This window comes from Passer domesticus, chromosome 6 (assembly GCF_036417665.1).
Source record: "Passer domesticus isolate bPasDom1 chromosome 6, bPasDom1.hap1, whole genome shotgun sequence".
Taxonomy (NCBI): Eukaryota; Metazoa; Chordata; class Aves; order Passeriformes; family Passeridae; genus Passer; species Passer domesticus.
In genome coordinates, this window is record NC_087479.1 from 45026389 (window position 1) to 45037560 (window position 11172).

At 50.3% G+C, this 11172-nt stretch overlaps 1 protein-coding gene and 1 long non-coding RNA gene across 2 annotated transcripts in view; one reads left to right on the forward strand and one right to left on the reverse strand.

Annotated features, from left to right (window-relative positions):
* SLC25A22 (solute carrier family 25 member 22) overlaps nt 1-3324 on the reverse strand; it is a 51330-nt gene extending 48006 nt beyond the window's left edge. The window contains exon 1 of the mRNA XM_064425119.1: nt 3170-3324. The gene's annotated coding sequence lies outside the window, so the exon portion shown is untranslated. The remainder of the gene's footprint in view (nt 1-3169) is intronic.
* LOC135303375 (uncharacterized) lies at nt 2495-5817 on the forward strand. Its single transcript, XR_010364860.1, has 2 exons — nt 2495-2876; nt 4217-5817. It is a non-coding gene; the product is annotated as an uncharacterized LOC135303375 (long non-coding RNA).
* The last annotated feature ends 5355 nt before the right edge of the window (nt 5818-11172 follow it).

Genomic DNA, 11172 nt, shown 5'->3' on the forward strand with positions numbered 1-11172 from the left:
ACTTTTCTTCCCCACCACACAAGCCTTTCATCCCTTGGACTTCACAAGGACATCCCACCTTCCAGTAGGTACTTTGAATCTAGCAATTACCCCCAAGAAGCATTTTATTTTCACAGTGGGGTGAGAGTCCAGAGGCTTGCCAGCACCTGTAAAACAAGTAACTGCCAGCCCATCAGCAAACACAAGGCCTGACCCTTTGGAGGACCAGAGATGGAGACCATGCATCCTTATTCCACACCCAGGTACTCCTTGTTGAGGAAGAAGGAACAACTCATCAGTCACCCATCTTACACCCTCCTGGCTGCAGATTATTCAGATAAAACCCAGAGTGTGTTAAAGAAACTCTCCTGTCTGACCACCCAGGAGGGGGCCACTCTGACAGTCACACTCCCCCCATTCCAAGACTGTCACTGCTGGGACCAAAGTCCCTTCACAGCAGATGGCTCCAGTGACCCCATGGGTGGCCCTTTTGGCTCCCTGCACACCCCACACTCACAGTCAGACAGGGTTTCCTTACTGGCTCAGCCCTTGGTTTCCCACAGCAGTCTCAGATGTCTGGATCCTCTAAGTAATTTAATCGTGGTGCAGTGACACAAAACCAGCTAGACCTGGTGCCTCTGGGGAGGGACCCCTAACAAAAGCATTCCTGGGCTTTTATACTCTTACAGTTTGTGCACCCAAACAGTCTGGGGTCTTCTTGCTGAGTCATCAGCTCCTGCTGTATCCCTGTGCCTTTTGCTGTCCAAAGGGTCAGCACCAGGTCACAGCCCCTCTCCTGACATGTCCCCCATCCAGGGCACAAACCATAGTTCACACTGCAGCTGCACACCCAGCTATCAACACTGGGTGTATTCCTCAAGAAGTGCTGCCAAAGATATTTAACTATTTTCACAGCATTGCATGATCATCACACACTCTGCAACAATGATTGGGGCTTTAGCCTTCAAGGAAAAGCTGTTCTCATGGCAATCTGCAGAATTGGGCCTCTGATCAGGGATGTTGGCTCTATACACAGATCTTATTCTAGCTAAACACAACACAACATTTACTCACCTGGAAACACAGCTGCCCTTCTCTGGGAAATTTCTCCCTCCTACTATTTCACAATTCTCAGATGACAACAGTTACGCAAGAACAGCTGCATAGGAACATGAAATGCTTACAGCTTCTAAGCAAGACTTTCCCCAAATTTCCCTTATCAGACAGCTCCAAATCCCATGGCTCCCAGGTTTCAAGGCACACCAGCCACCAGTCACCGTGCCTCCATCCCTTCTCTTCATCACACCTTTGCCCTGGCAGAGACCTACAAGAAAAAACATGACACACAGGCGAGCAGGGGGCTGCTTCCACATGGACATGCTGCTGTCACCTTGGCCAGCCAGGTAGGTATTTCCCCCATCTTGCCCACTAATTTAAATCTTGGCAGGAAAGGGGGAGCAAATGGCCTTTTCAGGCTGTCAGTGATTTCTACCTTTTAGTAACTTAATACAGCACACTACCCCTTCCTAAAACGGCAGCAGGAAGATGCTCAACGGCTCTGGCATCCTAGTAAGACATTAACAAAATTGCTGGGCACCAAACAGGACTGCAGACTTTCCTTCAGAGCAGAGCAGAGCAGGGCTTCAGTTTACAACACAGATTTGATCCCTTTTCCATCTCAGCCATCCATCTGTGCCACAGATCGCCACCACCCCCAAAACATAACGCTCCTTACTATGACAGGCACTCGGTGAGCAGATGAGCCCAAGGGCACAGCACCAGGAGAAAAACTGCACCTGTATGAACAACTACAAGCAGCAGCACGCAGTTAAAAAGTCCTACAGGCAAGACATTCAAAGGGGTAAACTCTCATTAAATCCTCGTATTTATTTTCTGAGGAAGAGGTTAGAGGAACTCCTATTAAATCACGCCTACTCCTTTGTTTATAACAGCCTGCAAAGCAAAACAGAAGTAGAGGACAAGAAGACAACCACCACCCGAGCCCCACACGATACATCCTTATCAGTACCACTCTTGTTCAGCTGTCTTTTGCTTGGCACTGCCAAGAAGCGAGTTCTTGAGAAGCAAAGCCACAGTTACTTGCAGTGATCAAAATCACTGCAGACACCATCCCAACAGCAGCAGCACCACCACCAAGTCAGATCTTAATAGTAGCGAGACTCTCAGAGATTAACACACTATGGTAAAAATACCCACTGTTTAACTGTAAACATCTTATAGCCAGAAGACATCAGGCCAAATAAATATAGCTGGGATCCTGCCCTGACACCTGGCAAGGTATGTACACTAAAATCTGAGAAGCCTTGCAGGAAAGAGGCTGGGGCACTGGAAAATCCGATTTCCACAACTTCACCCTCACCCAGCAGCTGCAGAGGGTGCAGCAAGAGGATGCTTGGGGTCCAATTCCCAGGGTGACCTTGAGGAAATCCCATAGCCTGTCCACATTTCCACCTTCCCCGTCCATTGCATGAAGAGCACAATAACCTTGACCTATCTCCAAGAGGCAGAGATCTGGCTTAGGAGAGTCTGGAAGGAGCTCAGAGGAGCTTAGATGCAGGACCTGCGCTGCGACCGGAGCGGTCAGGGAATCCTACGATTCGCCCCAGAATCAGAAGCCGGAGAAACTCGCTAATGCTTTCGATATAAAAGGCTGCAGCCCCGGAGCACCGAAGGGCTGGCGGGAGCCGCACACGTGTCACCGCAGTTTCCCGGCGCGGGCAGGGCAGAGGAAGGCGCACCGCGGCTGCAGCCCCCGCTCCGGCAAGGGCGAGCCCCGCAGCACGGCGAGCGGGGCCACCAGCCCCGCGCCCCCCGCGCGGGCAGAGGGAGCCAGCCGGGGAGGAAGGGAGGGGCTGGGAAGACCGAAAAACCCCGGGGTGAGGCGGGGAAGTGGCGGCGGGCAAGGGGAGCCCGCAGCTCCGGGGAGGGGGTGGGTACGTGGGGAGCCCGCAGCCCCCCGGGGCGAGGAGACGGCCCTCCAGGGCCCGGGGGCGCGGGAAGGGCGGCCGGCACACCGCTGGGATGAGGGGCCGGGGTGAGCGGCGGCGGGGCCGGGGCAGCAGGAGCCAGGCCGGGCTGCATGGCCGAGCTGCATCCCGGCGGCAGGAGGGGTGTCGGGACCCCCGGCGGCGCCTCCGGAGGGCTTGGGAAGGGCGGTGCTCCCACTTACCGGGCGGCGGCGGCGGCTCCCGCCGGGGCCGGGGACGGTGCGGCGCGGGGTGCGGAGCTCCTGCGCGGCGCGGCCCGGCCCGACTCAGCTCTGCCCCCTCCGGCCGCGCTCGGCGCAGGAGCCGCCGCCGCCCGTCCCTCCCCGCCGGGGCGGCCGCCGCGTCCCCATGGCAACGCGGCCCGGGGATCACCGCCGCCTCCCCGGCCGGCGCGGGGCCCGGGAGTGCCCGAGCAGCCCCGGGCCGCGCTGGGAGGCGGCTCACGGCAGGGCACGGGGCGAGCGACAGCGGGAGGAATAATAAGTCTGACATCTGTACCCGAGGGAACGGCCTGGAGCCGTGTCAGGGCAGGTTTAGGTCGGGCTGTAGAAAAAGGTTCCTCACCCGGAGGGTGTTTGGGAGCTGGAACAGGCTCCCCAGGGAAGCGGTCACAGCACCAAGCCTGACAGCAAGGAAGATTTTGGACAATGCTCTCAGGCACATGGTGTGACTCCAGGGGATGTCCTGTGCAGGGATGGGAGTTGGATTGCATGATCCTTGTGGGTCCTTTCCAACTCGGCATATTCTGTGATCCTGTCATTCCCTTCAGGATACCAGGCAGGCCCACTGTGCCCATGGGGTCACCATGCTGTGCTGCCTGCTACCCCTACTGGCAGGCATTGATTTTTGGGGTTAGCAGGCTCCTCTGTGGACCTGGAGTTCTCAGGAGTATTATGGACCTAAATCCTTGCTGGGACAAAACATCCACAGAGACCATTTCATCAGCCTTGGGAATTAAACATTTTAATGGCTAGGAGGACAGCAGCAGGCAAACAGATCTCTGTGCCTTTTGGGATGACCAGGTTCTTGTGGTCAGGGTGGTGAGGCGCTGGCACAGGTTGCCCAGGGAAGCTGTGGATGGCCCATCCCCAGCAGTATTCAAGGCCAGGCAGGATGTGGCACTGAGTAACCTGATCTATTGGAAGGTGTCCACTAGAGGAGGATGGAGTGAGATGATCTTCAAGGTCTCTTCCAACCCAAACCATTTTGTGATTCTGTAACATCCACAGGTGTGGTACCACCAGGGAAAGAGGTGAAGATCTCCAGGGGAATATGTATCTAAGAGCCGCCCTCATTGCTCACATACACCCTCTGAGTGTGGGATTATTATCTCTGTACCAAGCGCCCATGGAAACTGGCAGAGCATCACTGCACAGCTTTCTTGTGCAATGAATTGGAAAAGAGTGCCTACAAGGATGGTCCCAGGAGCAAGTAGGGCTAATGAGGACATTGTGTACACAGGAGAAGTGACAATTATATGGAGTTGTGATGAACAGCCCAGAAACCTCACAGTTATTCACACACCTGAAAACAAGAGGAGCTTGTTATCACAGTCAGGGACTTGGAAGCCAAGGTGAGAAGAAGATGTAAACCAGAGGCCAGTGAAGCATCAGAAACCAATGGTAGTGAGTTGGATGTAGGTGAAAAGGGGATCAGCTTTTCTTGTGTGCTTTTCAACCTGGGCTGAGCAAAGCATGAGAAGATGCAGCACTGGAGGTGGAAAGCTCCCTCCAGCAGGGTGCTGCCTGACCAAGGGAGGAGACCTGTGTGCTGTGGCCATTTTATGGGCACATATTGCATGAGCATCCAGCACAAGAGAAAAATGCAAGTGCAATGGGCAGGGAGATGCCAGAAAAGTCTATTCAACCCCACAGTCCTATCTCCACCATGTCCTTGGAAAAACAGGCAGCAAGGCCTGGGTTGCAGGCAGGCTGCTGTGGTGGGCACTGCTGTGGGAATTCCCAGTTTGGGAAACAGTGTGGAGGAGTTGAGGTCTTCTTACTCCCCAGCTGTAAAATTGCTTCCCACCTCTTTCCTTGGTGGTGGCATATCCCCACTCTGCCCTGTTTTGTAAAGGCATTATTGGGCTTCACTGTGCTGTATTCTCTCAGTCAAGAGCTGAACTGAGCTCAGCGTGGCTTGAGGTATAGATGTTCCTGTTTATCACAGTGTAGATGTGCTGGCAGGACATTACCATCTCCCGGCAAAGAAAAGGTTAACACTGTCCTCTTTGTGCTGCATCTCAGGAGGAGTGCAGTCACACATTTTTATTTTTGGTTCTGCTGCATGAGAACAACTGCTCTTTGTAACCTGCATGGCACAAAGGACGCGTTTCTTCCGGCAGCATTTAAGAGAGGGCATAAAAAAGGAAGCAGAGGAAGAAAGTTCGTATTCAGTGAGTGCCAGGTTGTCAAGGTTTCCTCTGCTTTCAGACATAATTTTTTTCTCCTGACAGACACAAAAGAGATTTAAAACTGTTTGGTGCAAAATGGAGCTTCAAAAGCAGCACTGTCTGTGTCTGACAGAAGGTGAAGAGCACAGCTCAGGACCTCCTGTACAAGACAACATTGCTGTCATCGTGGTGCAAACAGGAGCATTAGACCAGGTCTGTGCTCAGCTTGTCACAAAGCTTGCCCTGTGTGAGTCTCAAAATCCTGCACTGCTTTCAGCCCACCTCCCAGAGGGGCTGTGGGCTGGTTCAGCCCTACAAGGACATGGGTCAAGTTCAGTCTGCTGCAAAGAAAGAGGCTTTCCGAGGTCTCGCTCTTCAGTTTCCTTCCCCATTTGTATTGTTTTCTGTTTTAATAAATTGTGGACTGCCAGCAAAATCCCCAAGTGCCTGCTGAGTGTGGTTATTAAACCAAGGCTTGAAAAAGTAAAATTGGGCAAGCTTGGTCACTGCTCCTTTGGCCTGGACACGAATCTCAGAGCGCTGGTAGACAATTCAACTGATAAATATTGAAGAGGCAGTAATGTAATTAGCAGCAGTCAACATCGTTTTCTGGAAAAATCAATCCCAACCAAGCCTGATCTTGCTCTCCATTGAGACCACAGGATGTGTTGCCAAAGGTAACAGCACAGAGGTGTTAGGGGAGGCATCCAGGGTATAGTCAAACAGAATGAGTAAAATGAACAGATTCACAGCTGGCCATCGGCTGGGATGGCAGGAAGCACCCAGAAACCACTGGTCTGGTTTCATTTTCTGTGCAGATACTTGACATTACAGAAGCAAGAGAGGATGTGGATGCAGCTGGAGAGTGCAAGAAGGGGACAGCTTAACTCCAAACCCAGCTCTGTTGTTCCCAAAAGCTCAAGCTGCAAGAGCACACTGGTGAGCCCAGTGTATGTGATCTGTCTGTCCTTTCTGCCCATTAGTCCTTGAAAAGAGGCTGCAGACATCTTCTTAGTAATTATTTTATTTAAATGCTGAACAATTAGTGGGAATAAAGTCCCTGATGCTCAAAACACACAAGTGTGTTTAAAAAAAAATAAAGTAGAATTTCCTTCATTTTTTTAAGTGACTTTTAGAGCAGCTAGGTTGACCCTGGCATTCTAATGAGTAACATGTCATGAACTGGCTTAAACAATGGCCCAGCTCCTGCAACACATTCTGCAGGGCTGGCAGTCTCCAGTAAGCACCAGCATCTCCCAGTGCCCAGTACCTGTGAGGCTCCAGCCTCGGGCTGCCTGACACCAGCAGCCCTGTTCCCTGCCTGTCCACAGCTCGTGCCACAGCAGCAGCGCCTCAGCTCCTTTGGCAGCCAGCACAGGCTCCCACGCTCAGCACAGACAGCACAAGGGAAAGCAGTCTCGTGCCCTCCATGCTTATCTCCTGGATAAAACAGTGAGGCACTTTTGTTTATTGAGTGCCGATGAATGGCGCTGTCTTGGCTGTGAGATCGGCCTCCAGATCCCACTCTGGGCACAGCTGCTGGCAGGGAGCCTGCAGCTGCAGCCACCCATTGCCCTGGGAGCTTTTCAGCAGGGGTTCACCCTCAACCCAGGGACAAAACGACCAACAGCGTCCCATCTGTCCCCATGCAGAGGTGGTGTCAGATTCATGGGGCACTGATCACTCCTCCCCTGCAAGCATGGCCCACATGGGTGCCAAAGAATGCAGTTTGCTCCAGAATTTTTCAGTATTCCTCACCTTCCACAGCTCATATGTTTGTCTTCCCTTTCAGCAGCTGACAAACAACTGGGAGGAATCTGCATTGGCAGTAACCTGCATGGCTGTTTCTTGGGGGGCAGAAAGGTGAGGTGGCTCTGTGCTGCCAGGATGAAGTGGATGCTGAGGACAATTGTCACCCTGCCATAGGGGGAACAGCTGGACCTCAGGAAGAGTCACAGATCCCAGGCTTGCCACCTCACCAAGAGCTGCAGCCAGCTCCTCCAGGGCCATGTTATTTTAGGACCCAAAAAAGTTGATGGATCCATTTGTGACTGCCTCTGCCTTGCAGCCATCATTCGTGCACAGCAGTTGCCACAAAATAGCCTGTTTGAGCAGCAGGACTTTCTTTACTCTGCCCAGACTGCAAAGAAATCATCTCTTGTAAGGGACTTTTAAGGGGGAGACACCATGTGTTCTTGCTCCTTTCAATGCATCAGGATGAAAGCCTCACCAAATCATCTGTTGTGGAGATTTTTGAGGGGGAGACACTGTATTTTCTTGCTCCTTTCAATGCACCAGGATGAAAGCCTCACCAGAACTGTCACTCAGCCTGATGCTCCTGCCACACATGAAGGCTGTGCAGACATCAGGAGACAGAAACTTGCCATGTTGAGAGGGAGCAGCTACAATCAATATCACAAGCCATGCTTGCTCTCAGCTCTGGCCTTGGGGAGATGTTAAGAATCACAACAATTTCTATTCTTCTCCAACCTGGAGGGGAAAAAACCCAAAAACATTTGCCCTGAACCATTGCTGCTTCCAGAGGAAGTAAAATCTTCTGAGGATGTGTCTGAAGAAGCAGCAAGGTGAAGATTCATACCTAAGCTCATATCCTCCCCTGGCTATCCTGTTACTGCCTCCCTCATCCAGCTTTCCTGTCCTACTTCTCACCGTAATCTAAAGCTTCTCTCCATCAACAGAGCAGAATTAGAAGCCTAACCAGCCAGGCTCATCAGCCAGGTCTCTTCTTCACATGACAGGGAGAGATGGGTGAGTCCATAGGGGCTGCACCCACCCTCTGCAAAAGTCCCACTCTCTTCTGGACATGCAGATTTGCTGTTTCTAAACATGGTGATGCTAAACACCTCCAGAAGACCAGGTCTGGCCTGTGGCAGAAACCTGGCAGAGACAGCATGGCTGGGACACATCTGGGGTTATTCAGATCACTGTGTGATCCTGTTCACACCCAAAGCTTTAAGTTCTTGCTGCTGGCTTGGAACTGTCCCACAGGTGAGCCTGTCATACCCTGGTACCTCTTTTGATCAGGAAAAAGATTTCCTGCATTAGGATGGAAAACTCAAATAATTTCTTAAGCTATTTGAGGGGTCTTTTAGAAATTCCAAGGTTTACCCTTGCTTCTCTAAGCAGAGGGCTGGCAGGGTTGTAGAAGCAGGTTGTGGAAACTTAGGACAGCTTGGCAGCTAAGAGATGATGAATATTACCTTGCTGTTTTCCCAAGTCACTCACTAAATGTCTGCAGACAGCATCCCTTAAGCTCTCACGTCCTGTTAGCTTAATCAAACCTGCCCAGCTTCATGGAATCACACAGTGGTTTGGGTTGGAAGGGACTTTAAAGAGCCAACTCACCTGCCATGGGCAGGAACACCTTCCAGCTGACTGCTCTGGGTTGTGCTCAGTCTGTCTTCCCTGGACTCCTGGGACCCAGCAGCAGATGACCACACAGGGCCTGCCCCAAGATGTGGCCCCCTCAGGTGACCCAGCACATGGGACTTTGTGTACTCAGCCTGACACGCAGTGAAACAGGGCAGAGCAGATGTTTTCAAGCTTGACATGTAGAAATCCTGTATCCCCCTTTGAGCAGTGCTACCTGGTTTGTTTTGGGTCACCACTGGAATTCTCAGTCCAGGAGTGAAGCTCAGCCACATGGCTTTGAGAGAGGTTCAAACAACATCCACCTCCTCCCGCCCTTGCAAGTGTGGTCTCCTCTTATCCACAGGGCTTCTGCCAGAAACAACATTTGCAGCCATCCTGCTTTCCCAGAGAAAGCAAGTAGAGGTGTCTGATCGGCTTCCTCTGCCTGCTTTGTTTCCCCACATGCTCTGTTGCTGCTGTCTGATCCAGCTCTTGCCTGAGAAAGGCAGCCCCGAATCTCTTGCTCCTTCCACATGGGAATGCATTCTGTATTTGATTGCTTTTTAGAGGATTTGTTTCCCCACCAATTTAATCAATCATTTTCGGACACAACATTTATGTTTTGGCCCCAAACCTTCCACAGCAAGGAGTCACCATTAGAACTACGCATGGTGGGGGAAAGAAAAGCCCCCACTTTTGCTAATTTGCAGGTGATACTGGACTGTTTCGTTTGGTGCCACCTAGTTGAGAAACAGTGGATGGCAACCATGTATCCACAGTATTCATCCTTTCCCAGGAGATGCAATACTTTGCTGTAAGAAAAGAGTTAAAAATTCTCTGTAGTGCTCATCTCTGAGCATCCGTCCTGCCCCTTGCACATTTTCCTGTTCTACCATCTCCTGTCTGGAAAATATAAGAACTGCACTGGTGTTCAATGAGCAAACCAAGCAGAAGGATCTTAGCTCCAGCCCCCCAAAACAAACTTCTGCATGGGTTCAACCTACAGACCTACTGTGAGACAAGAGGAATAAAGGCATGGTCACATTGCCTACCTGATTTCTATATTTCCCAGTCACTGAATTCTTTCAAGGTACCTGGAAACTGGAACAAGGGTCAAATCCTGCTCATGGATTTTCAAGACACAGATTTACAGAAGAACGGTGCTGTAAGAACACAGAGTTTATTTCTGTGAAGTTCAGGAAATGAACACACACTTAATTGCAGCAAATGCTGTTTTCTTCATTTCAACAGTACCAACTGATAAGCACAGCGGGCTCACTTTGATGCAGCTCTGGGCTGGGGTTCTGATGCACCAGTGACTGAAAGCCAGCCCCACTCCCTTTCCCAGTGAAAGTAACTCTTGCTTTAAAGGCTGAAAACATGGGGTGATTCTCCCTTGGGAGGGAAGCAGTGAATTTAAAGACCATCAGATTTCATTTCCCTTTTAAAAAACGCAGAGTATGACTCTGTCAAGTATGGATGTGAGTGTGGACCAAGTAGAAGGAAATCTTACAGACTGAATATCTTCTAATATTCTTTCAGTTTGGGCATTAAGCTCAGTAGGTTCATGGCTGAACCATCCAGTCCTCAGTGCACCACAAAGATCTCCTTTCCTTTATTAGAGCACTCCTGTGGGTGTGCTGAGTTTTACAGCATTACTGCCTGCCCACAGTAAACAGAGAAACTGAACACAGCCCCTGTGGGTTCACTCTCAATTTTGTACTTCAGTCAGGTCTTTTACTGGGAATTATACAGCATTTTACTGACAGGACTGTGTAAACAGTTTAACCCCCTGCAGAACATAATCAAGCTTTCCCTTGTATTTTTTTGTGGAATTAATAAGGTAATTGGAGCTTTGCCTGGGCTTTCATTTCTCAGGGATTTTTTTAGTAATATCTGTAGGAGCTGGAAGCATCTTACCTGGATCTGTCTCCTGGCAGCTAGAGGACTGTCATGGTTAGAAAAAACTTGAAGTGGTACATGGGAAACACCCAGGTCATTTTGCTGGAGATCTGTAGGTTTATGAAGTAGAAAAGGGTTTAATTATGACAGTTAAAGAGCTATAAATGTTACAGCCAAAAAAAGAAGGAGAAAAATATTCTCACTTGCAAATAATTTCTTCTTTTGCTTTTAAATTTTTTTTGCAAGTAGGCTTTTCCTGGTAAAAATTTATTAGGGAGAATTTTGGACACATCAGGATCATGCACAGTAAAAACCATAAAATCTCCCAGATCATCTGTTGGAGACTGTAAGGTGCATATTAGGCAGCAGGGAAAGTCAGATAGCTGGAAAGGGAAAGATACTACTCCAGTATGTGATGAATTCATGACAGAAGAAGTCAGAAAGGAATGCCATATTTGATTCAAAAGACAAATGCCAGGTTAGTTATTTCTTTTGCTGTTTCAACCATCTACTGCAACT